The sequence below is a fragment of the Morus notabilis genome, unplaced genomic scaffold (genome assembly GCF_000414095.1).
Source record: "Morus notabilis unplaced genomic scaffold, ASM41409v2 Scaffold922, whole genome shotgun sequence".
Classification (NCBI taxonomy): Eukaryota; Viridiplantae; Streptophyta; class Magnoliopsida; order Rosales; family Moraceae; genus Morus; species Morus notabilis.
Genome location: NW_010358078.1, coordinates 54963 through 64541, shown reverse-complemented (window position 1 = coordinate 64541; position 9579 = coordinate 54963). Strand labels below are relative to the sequence as shown.

The following is a 9579-nucleotide window of genomic DNA, read 5'->3' as shown; positions in this document are numbered from 1 at the left end:
CGGCGCCTCCGGTGGGGAGTCCGATCCATTCGGGGCCGGTGCCGAGACCGAGTCAACAGGAGGAGACGGCGGCCCTGGCGGAATTCGTTTCCACCATGGCCACGAGTGTGCCTCGTGAGCACACACGGCTAAGAAAACAAGGAGTACTATAGCACTCAAGCTCTTCATTTTTGCTAAGCCTTTTTTACTTTCAAGCTTTGCAAGTTTGTGATCGTAGATCGTGAGTCTATGACCTCAAATTTATAATACACGACGTGGGGTGAGATTGGTTGATAATTATCTATGTTTTTAAATTTGAACACACGTATATGATAGTCAAGGATATGTTATAGTTTTTCAAATCACTAAATCTCTATTGATAATATTTATCTGATAAAAACCCAAATGAAAAATATAGAGTATAATATATATGTATATATATATATATAATTCATTCAGTCATAATTAATAAAGCACGACAATTGAATAACACAAAACTTTAGTTTTTAAAAAAAATATAAAAAGTAACAAAACGAAATTTTTATTGATACAATATTATATTATAATTGATATATCAATTTTTTGAATCTAGATATCTTCTGAATATTTTGATATACTTAGTATGTATTATTTGCAGAAGTTAGGTTATCTTCATCTTTCGCTTAAAATTTGATTTTGTAAATAGTTGTTTTTGATAAAGTCGTAGTTTAATTTTCTCAGCATAGTTGGAAGATTAGGCTACTACTTGAATTTGAATTCTTGTGTCATCGATACATGTCATTTGTTATCTACCCCGTTATTTTTCAAACACTTTGTTTATATAAATATATTTAAGAGAAAATTTTAAGTTTAACCATTATTTTTCTCAACTGATCTATTATTTATGCCATCACATAAAATTTTAATATCATTACAGAAAATAAATGAAGTGATCATAACCTGTAAGTTACTAATAATATAAGATAAATTTAATAATAGTGGTAGAAAAAAAGAGTATTACTTTATTAATTGCATTTTTAAAAGTTTTCCTATATTTAAATATAAGTTATGGGAAATTTTATTTACACCCCATGATTTTATTAAGACACTCTAAACTATATTTAACATTTGAATTTGTTTTCTTTTAATGCTTAAAGCCTACATGTTTCCACAAACACCCTTATATATTTTATACCCCCCGTATTTTTTTTCTTCTCATTTTCCTTTAAAAGACTTGAAACCACTATATTTGTGTATTTGTGCTTTTAGACTGCATCTTTTTTCGCTGAAAGCTTTTAGACTGCATCTGCGCACATAATAAACTTTGTTCCATCATTTTCCTTTTTTTCTTAATATTCCTTCGAAAGACTTGATACTTGATACCTTTTGATTCAACTTTTTTTGTTTTTTTTTGCTTTTCTGAATATTCCTATAGACCTGATACCATTTGATTCAACCTGTACGTGCTTTTAGACCGTCTGCGCACAATAGACCTCAAAGCTCTTTGAATTCTTGTGAAGCGCGCAAAGCACGAAAATAATTGAGATTCTTGTGTGTGTTTAGAATTAATTTTAAAATATTTTTATTTTTAATAAAAAGTAAAAATAAGATTATTTTGAGAATTATTTTAAAATTAATTTTAAAATTGTGTTTAGTTGATTTTTTAAAAAATTATTTTGAGTATAATAAAAAAGTGAAATCGTATTTATTAATTAATATATTATAATATTATTAATAAGTACTAAAAAATAAAAATAGAGAAATAAAAATAATTTTTAACTGTTTTTTAATTTATTCACAAAAACCATTCTTACGGTTTTCATTTTCGTTTTTAAAACATATGTTAAACCAACATCGTTTCGTTTTCATTTTCATTTTTTACTTCTCAAAATAAATGAAAATTATTTTTAAAAATGATTTCAAACACGCACATTGTTTCTTCTTTTCTGTTTTTTTTTTTTTTGGTCAACTTTTTTTCTTTTTTGTCTTTTTTTTCTTTGGATGATGATCATCAGACGAATACGATGACCGTACACTTCACAGACACACCTTACGGAAAAAACTTTCCAACTCCTAAATGCCCCCAACGAAAAAGAGCAAAAAAAAAAAAAAAAAAAAAAAAAAAAAAAAAAAAAAAGGTTAAAAAAAAAAAAAAAAAAAAAAAAAAAAAAAAAAGCAAAGAAAAAAAAGTCGTTTAAAGATCTTAGCCAAAATGAAAATGAAAGAAAATGTTTTTTAAAAAATCCATTCTTAGAATCGGATGGAAGTATGTAAGGATATTTATGGACTTATATGAGTATTTTAATATTAGAAATAAAATAATTTTAAATTTTAAATAATTTGGAGTGCCTTAATAAAAGCTTGGGTGTAAATAAAAATTTTCATAACTAATTCACTCATTGGGACAGGAGCCCAAGTGTGGACTCTAATCATTCGGCCTAAGTTACTCTTGCATAAATATTTTTTTTAAAATGTATGAGTCATGATTTTTACCATTTATTATTGATTCATAACATTTTTAGTTAAATAATTACACTAATAATAGGGTATTTATCAAGAATAAAGAATAAAAGTTCAGACTCATGCACTCTTAATGATAAATTCTCCATTTTTCAAGCCGAAATTGAGGCCACTGACCAACTTCAGCTTGACCAATATTCTCGGTTGCAACCTACCAAACACTTATACTATCTTTAATGCAAATGCTAATGATATTTGTATATTTGACACTAAAAAGTAAGATATGCTACTAATACATAATGTTATTTGAAATGCTAAATATACTTGTTCTTATAATCAATAAGTTTTGAAAGTTATAAAATTGAACTTTTATTTTTAAAATAATTTGAAAATATAAAAGTTGCAGTGATTACATGAAAAAATAAACATTTTAACCAATAACAATTACATGCCAAGTTGTAATATGTTATACTTGGTGAGAAATTTATTAGAAAGTAAAGCTTATAACAAATTTAACATAATAAATAACATTACATTAAAGAGTCTTTTTTCCACTTAAATACTAAATGTTGGCATGTTAAATATGGCATTGCATTGAAGGTGCTCAATTAGAGTAGATTTCAAATGATTGATTCCAGATTTTTACGTTTGAAGTTTGAACCTAAAAAAAAAAAAAAACTACTCATCTCATAAACTTAACGAAAATAGTAGAAAATATGCCAATATGAAAATGTTAAGAAAGTATATAGGCTACCTTTTAGTTATAGAAATTAATAGGCCATAACTTGTCAAGTTATGATTCATAACCAGATAAGTTATGGACAAACTTGTCAAGTTATGGTTCATAAGGTTATGGACAAAAATCGTGAATTATGGACAATAACTTGTCAAGTTATGGTTCATAACCAGACAAGTTATGGACGTAAACAATAATTTGATATATTTATTAACTTATGTAAATTATTGACCTATTAATTTTAATTCATCTCAAATCTTAGCTTATTTTTTTCTTTCTCCCTAAACTTAAAACTGATATCTGTACCATCACATATATGATAAGGCGCCACTTCTATTTCTTGCGTTCTTGGTGCTTTTTCCAATGAATTTGTATTAAATGACTATGTTTGCTCCTTAATATTTAATTTTTCTATAAAAAAGAATAGCCCTAAATTTTGTAATTCATTGCCAAGTATCCTAAAATCAATAACGGGCTATTGAAATTTGTTAGAAATGCCTTCGTTTGAGTACCTCACATGTAAAAGAACACTTACATCAAAATTTCAGTAGTCATATAATGGCTTTGGGGACAATCTACAACACTTTACAAAATTTTGGGAGTAGATTGTCGAGATAAATCGTTCAAGAAGCAAATTTACGAAAAGATTCAACGGATGAAAGTGCGGAAAATTCTTCTTCTTCTTCTTCTTCGACTTTTTTTTTTTTTTCTTTTCACGAACACCAGTAGCAAACATTGAGGAAAAAGAGAAATAAAACTTGTGTGCAAACCAAAGGCAAAATTTGCTTCCACTAGCTTGCAATAATATATCACAATCAATTAAACAGTCATATAGAGCACCCTTATTGCATACTAAAATAAAGAATAAGATTTACACAAGAGACCTGAATCTTACAATTTACAATATTAATAGCTCCTGATTATATGTGGACTAAATCCCAACCAAGTTCTCAAACATACTCCCCATTGTATACAAACTACGTTTTTCTTTTTTTTTTTTTCAAATATTAAATCTCGTTCCTTGTTATTGGGCCTAGAATGAGGAGTAAATCGATGTCCAATCCGGCCCAACCCAAAACATAGATTTGGGACCCCACCCACTATTCCTCGCAAACAGAAAAATCGGGCTCGGCCGGCTTTTGCAACGAGCTCACAACCCCAGAGTCCGGCCCAGAATGCTTAACAACGGGCTTTCTAGTGCTCGCCGCAAGCCTCGCTGCGTACACTGCAAAGCCGGAAGCATGTTGGGCCGTGGGCTCGGGCTCAGCAACGGTCGGGCTATCTTTGGCCCGTAGCTCAGCCAGTTCCCTGCGCTTCTTGTAGCGTCGCCAAGCGGCCTGTATGAAGCAAGCGGCCCATAATCTCCACTGGTGGGAATAGAAGCGGAACTTGTGCCTAAGCTGTTTGCTGTGGAGCCTCCTAAATTGTGAGGCCACAAATTTTAAGTCCTCTGCCACTAGAGCAAAGGCCTCAACCTCGGATATGGCTTTGACCGAGCGCGTGGAGGACGGGAGGATGACACTTGGCCGCGGGTCGAGCGCCCACGTCAGCAGCTCCTCGCCGCAGAAGTCACCGGGGCCGATGTGGAAAAAAGCCAGCCCGGCCGCCGTTTGTGGTGTAGGAGTCTAGGTGGCCACGGATTATGAAGAGCATTTCGTTGACCGGATCACCTTCACGCACTAGGAATGTGCCTTCCGTGCACAATGCTGGCTTAAGCCTCTCACATATTGCGTCAAGCATTCTCTCGTCCATTTGATCAAACAAAGGCACCTAATCATCATGTTCATTAAATAATAAGATATCAACTGCAAATTGGCAAAAAAAAAAAAAAAAGGTTTGTATTCTTAGCGATTATTTGATCTATACTATTTTTTATTTAATACAATGCTACGTATCATGTATCTCATACTATTTTGTAGTTATGTTACAGTTTGTGACTATCACTGGAGTGAAAATCGCTCATTAGAGCAACGTTTGTCTATGAGATTGGTGCAAAATATGGATTAAATACTATAAATCTTCATTCGGCAAGTGGTGAGTACTACAAAAGATGGATTACCATGTGAAAAATGCCTAAATAATTAAAAAAGAGCACATCATATAGATTATATGTGAAGGTCAAAATTACTGAAAAAAACTTACTCGTCTAACAAGGTCAAGACAAAGATGGCGCTTGATATCTCTGCGGAGATCCATAGGTAAACCTTTGAGAAGTGTCTCTTCATCTACTCCTCTAGTAGCCACCCACTTGTACTGATCATACTTTCGCACTGATTGTCTTAGTTCTTGAGGTAGTTGCCTGTGATGCATCCATTGCTCGGTATCGGTTCTTTTGATCCTCCATTCTTCTAATCGAACGGTTGTTGATTGAAGATATGTCTGCCATCAAAATTTGTGATTAGAATTCAGAGTTAATATTGTAACTTCAATTGATGCACGGTTAGGAAGGGCAATGTGGTCATCAAAGGACTTACTTGCATATTGCCAATGAGCAATGCAAAGAGGACTAGCCCCACAGTTGCTATGATTATTGCAAAAGTGATTTCTCCAACGAATGTGCTTGTTGAAAGATTTTGTCCCAAGGAACTGCACAAATTATTATTAGAGTGATGGCAGATTATTAATGATTATTCTAATAAAGCTCTAACAAATCTTCATATGCAATAAGGATTATTCTCACGTGTGCCCTGAATTTTAGGGTCCATTCTCAGTTTGCTGCCTAAGGCCCTAAACTTTAAAATTTTTCATTTTGCCTATTAATCTTTGAATTAGTCTCACACTCTCACTTAACCCGCTCTGTTAGAACTTTCGTTAAAGAGGGAATTGCGGTAATCTTGTCTTTTTTTTCCATTTGTTGTCAACAAAAATTCTAATAGAAGAGGTTAAGTTAAACTGATTCAAAATTTAAAGAGCAAAGTGAGAGTTTTTAAAGCACATGAGACAAAGTGACGATGATCTCAAAATTCAGGGCGCAGATGAGATTGATTGGCCTATGCAATAATGAAGGAAAAATATATATACCTCAGATTTCTGAGGCCCCACCAAAGACAGTAAAAGTATTTGTTGAAGAAAGTTGCGTTTGTTACATCGTATGTGACTGCATCACCATATATGCCAAATTGATAAAAGCTATTTCTTGGATTGCATAAGGTTGTGGCATTGGTAGTTGGGAACCAAGTCTGCCTATTAAGGCCTTTAATTTTGTGGCAATCAAAGTATCCATATTCACAAAATGGTTTTTCCAAGTCACAAGCACTTCTCCAACATGCCTCTTGTCTTTCTATTGACAGTAGGTACCAGCAAGCTCCCAAAACCTTTTTCAATTAAAAGGAAAAAATAAATGAGTCTAATTTTAGTCTAAGTTGCTTTTATGAACTATAATATTTCTCTCATAAATAGATCAAAATGGGTTATTATTTTCTCACACGAATAAGTTTTCACTGAGAAAGAAAAGCAAGAAAAAGCGGGGGAAAAGCAGAAAAGTTTGACTAACATGGCTTGCCAGCATGTAGAGGATGAGATTATAGGCAGCCCCAGCCCATGCTGTTTCTGTGACAACACCAGTGGCCTTGACAATTTGTGATGACAAGGGAAATATTAGAAACAGCCTCGGAACATACTGAAAGATCAAGATGAAGCGGAGAACGTTTTTCGTGTTCGTCATGGTTGAGCCGCTGAGATTCGGGATAATCATCCAAATCAGCACCTAAAACAAAGACCAAAATTTCATATTTTAGTATAACGAAATATGTCAAAGATAATGACATCACAAGAAGAAGATTACAAACTACCTGAGGAAGAGGCAGAGCAGCAAATAATTCAATCCAGAAGTTTTGGCGCAAATACCTCCTTGCAATCTTTTTAGTGTCGATAACAAGCTCTCCTCTCCCAAACACACGAGAGGAAGGAGCAATATAAGCTGTACGGAACCTAATGAAAATGTGAATAATGTAAAAGATGTCTGCTACTGATCTAACAATAGTGAGGGCTACTTCGAGGCGAATCCCGATATCAATGCACACTTCCTTGCGGACCAACGGCAAGTAAAAGAAGAGAGGGTCCACAAACAGGGAAACCAAGCATGTAAATAAGAAAATCTTGTTCCACCGGCGGATGGCAGGGCCTCGAGGATCGAGTATCTTTCTCTTCACCCTTTCGTAGTCCTCGGAGAAGACTCGGGACAGAACTTTGGCCTTTAAGGATGTCTTTCTCCTTGCAAAGACCTCCTTGTGTTCATTATCTTCATTGTCCTTCTTGGATGTGGTGTTTTGTTGAGGAATTTTTGTCCCATCAATCATGTATTTGAGCTTAACATGATCTTTTTCTTCTTCTTTTCCATTGGCTTTAGGAAGCTGTGCCAATTCAAGGTCATCTTGGAATCTGGAAAGTGAGAAGCTAAATCATAATACTTACCAAGTGATGAACTGAAATGTTTTGAAAAAGTAGTGTAAAATTAACAACAGAATATGGTTAATTTAGGAAGGAGATGTACCTCACAGATCTTGAATTACCATAACCCATTTGAGAAATCTTTGTGGACAACTTGTTATTTCTTCAATGTTTGACAGAACTGATCTGGGTTTGTGCAAAACATTTGTCAAGCCAAGAGATGATTAAGTATTGTTATTGTAAAAGTAGTAGTAGCTGTAATTGAATCAAGTTGACAATGACCAAGCATGAATTCAAAGCCACAAGAAGAGAAGAAAATAACTTCCTTTGCCTCCTTATTGCAGGACTCATGTGAGACGATTTAAAAAACATAAAAGATCAAACCAACAGGGACATGAAACTATAAGGACTTTCTCAACTTTCTTAGGCCCAAAAATGCAAGTGAAACATGTGACTCATCCCTTTAAATATTAGATTTTAACTGCTAAAGATCTGTTGCTCGGTTTGCATCCTTTAGGAAAATATCACAACCTTTAAGAAAAAAAAAAAAAAAAAAACGGATATGAGTCAAAGCAAACAGTTTTGGGGCAAATAAGTTGAGCTTTTAGTGTATTCAACTCGTCAAAAATATAATTCCAGGTCTCATATATTTATTCTTTTATTCAAAGACCACATAACGCATGACTGCCTAACCGACCATTTAAAGCCACTAACACTGATAATTTGTTAATACACACACACACAATCAAAAGGAAAAGCAAAGAATACCAAGTCTTCGGGAATAATGGGTTGTTAAGCAAAAATGAATTTGAATCTTGACTGGTTGAAAAAAATAGTCTTTCTCTAGTGATTTCAACAGTGGAAGAGGAAAAAAAAAACGACACTTTGTTTATGAGAGAAGACTTACAAACATATTTCTCCGCAAAACAATGATTTTCGTCTGTCTCTGTATTTCTCTGTCTTTGTTGAGTTCTTACCGATTGATTGATCAGTTCAAGTAGAGAAGCTTAAAAGGAGTTAAAAATCATCAAAACCCAGTATATATTTTGAAGAAAAGATATAAATGCAGACCAAGAAAATAGCTCAAAATGGACAGATATATATGTTATGTGCGAGAGAAAAAATTTTCCCACAACATAAAAGAGCCTCTTCCTGGTTCTTCTCGCTCTGAAAACAATGTATAACTTACAATTTAGGAATTTTAAAGAAAAGGACAGAACAGAAGAAGCTATTTTAGGAAATAAATATATATATATATATACATATATACAATTCCACTTATAAATTGGAGAAAATATGTAATTATATATATATATATATATTGATATATCTGAACCATATGACACGCTTCAATAAAGACAGAGAGAGAGAGCTATAGGAATCTGTCCAAAGAAAAATGCTAGAGAAGGTTAAGCAAGCAAGAAGAAGATGCTTCTTTTGCATTATTTTAATTTTATGTGTTTGTTTATTACTTGTTTGTGATTGGAGGGTCAGGACCAATTTCTTTCTTCACTTTAATTTAGATTTACTTGCTTTTTTTTTTTTGTTTTTTTTTTCAAATGTAAAGATCCGAGAAAGGAGTTGACTACGTAAGATACTTTGATGCAAATTGAATCCTGACACATACTTTTTATTTTTCCTGTCTTGTACGGTGCGTTTACTAGGAGTAAATCATAAGTTCATATCTGGCTGGTCACCTGCCACGTGCGAGAGTTTTTACGCTGAAAACTCCACATTAACAACAAAAAAGTGTGAAAAAAAAAATTGAAAGCATATGGTGCGTTTAGAATTGGTTTCAAAATGTTTATATTTTTTATATGACAATAAAAGTAAAAATATTTTTATTTTTATTTTGAAATCATTTCTGAAAATACGTTTAGTAATTTTATTCTGAGATTGTTTTCAGTTAAAAAAAACTGAAATTGTGTTTAGTGGTTTAATTTTAAAAAACATGTAATAATATATTAAATAAATAATAATATTAAATATATTAACGTTTTGGTGTGTTTCTTCGGTGGTGGGCATTCGGAGAAGAG

General features: G+C 32.9%; 1 pseudogene; it reads right to left on the bottom strand.

Annotated features, from left to right (window-relative positions):
- Positions 1 to 4000: 4000 nt before the first annotated feature.
- LOC21391428 lies at positions 4001 to 8586 on the bottom strand (annotated as a pseudogene).
- Positions 8587 to 9579: the final 993 nt, after the last annotated feature.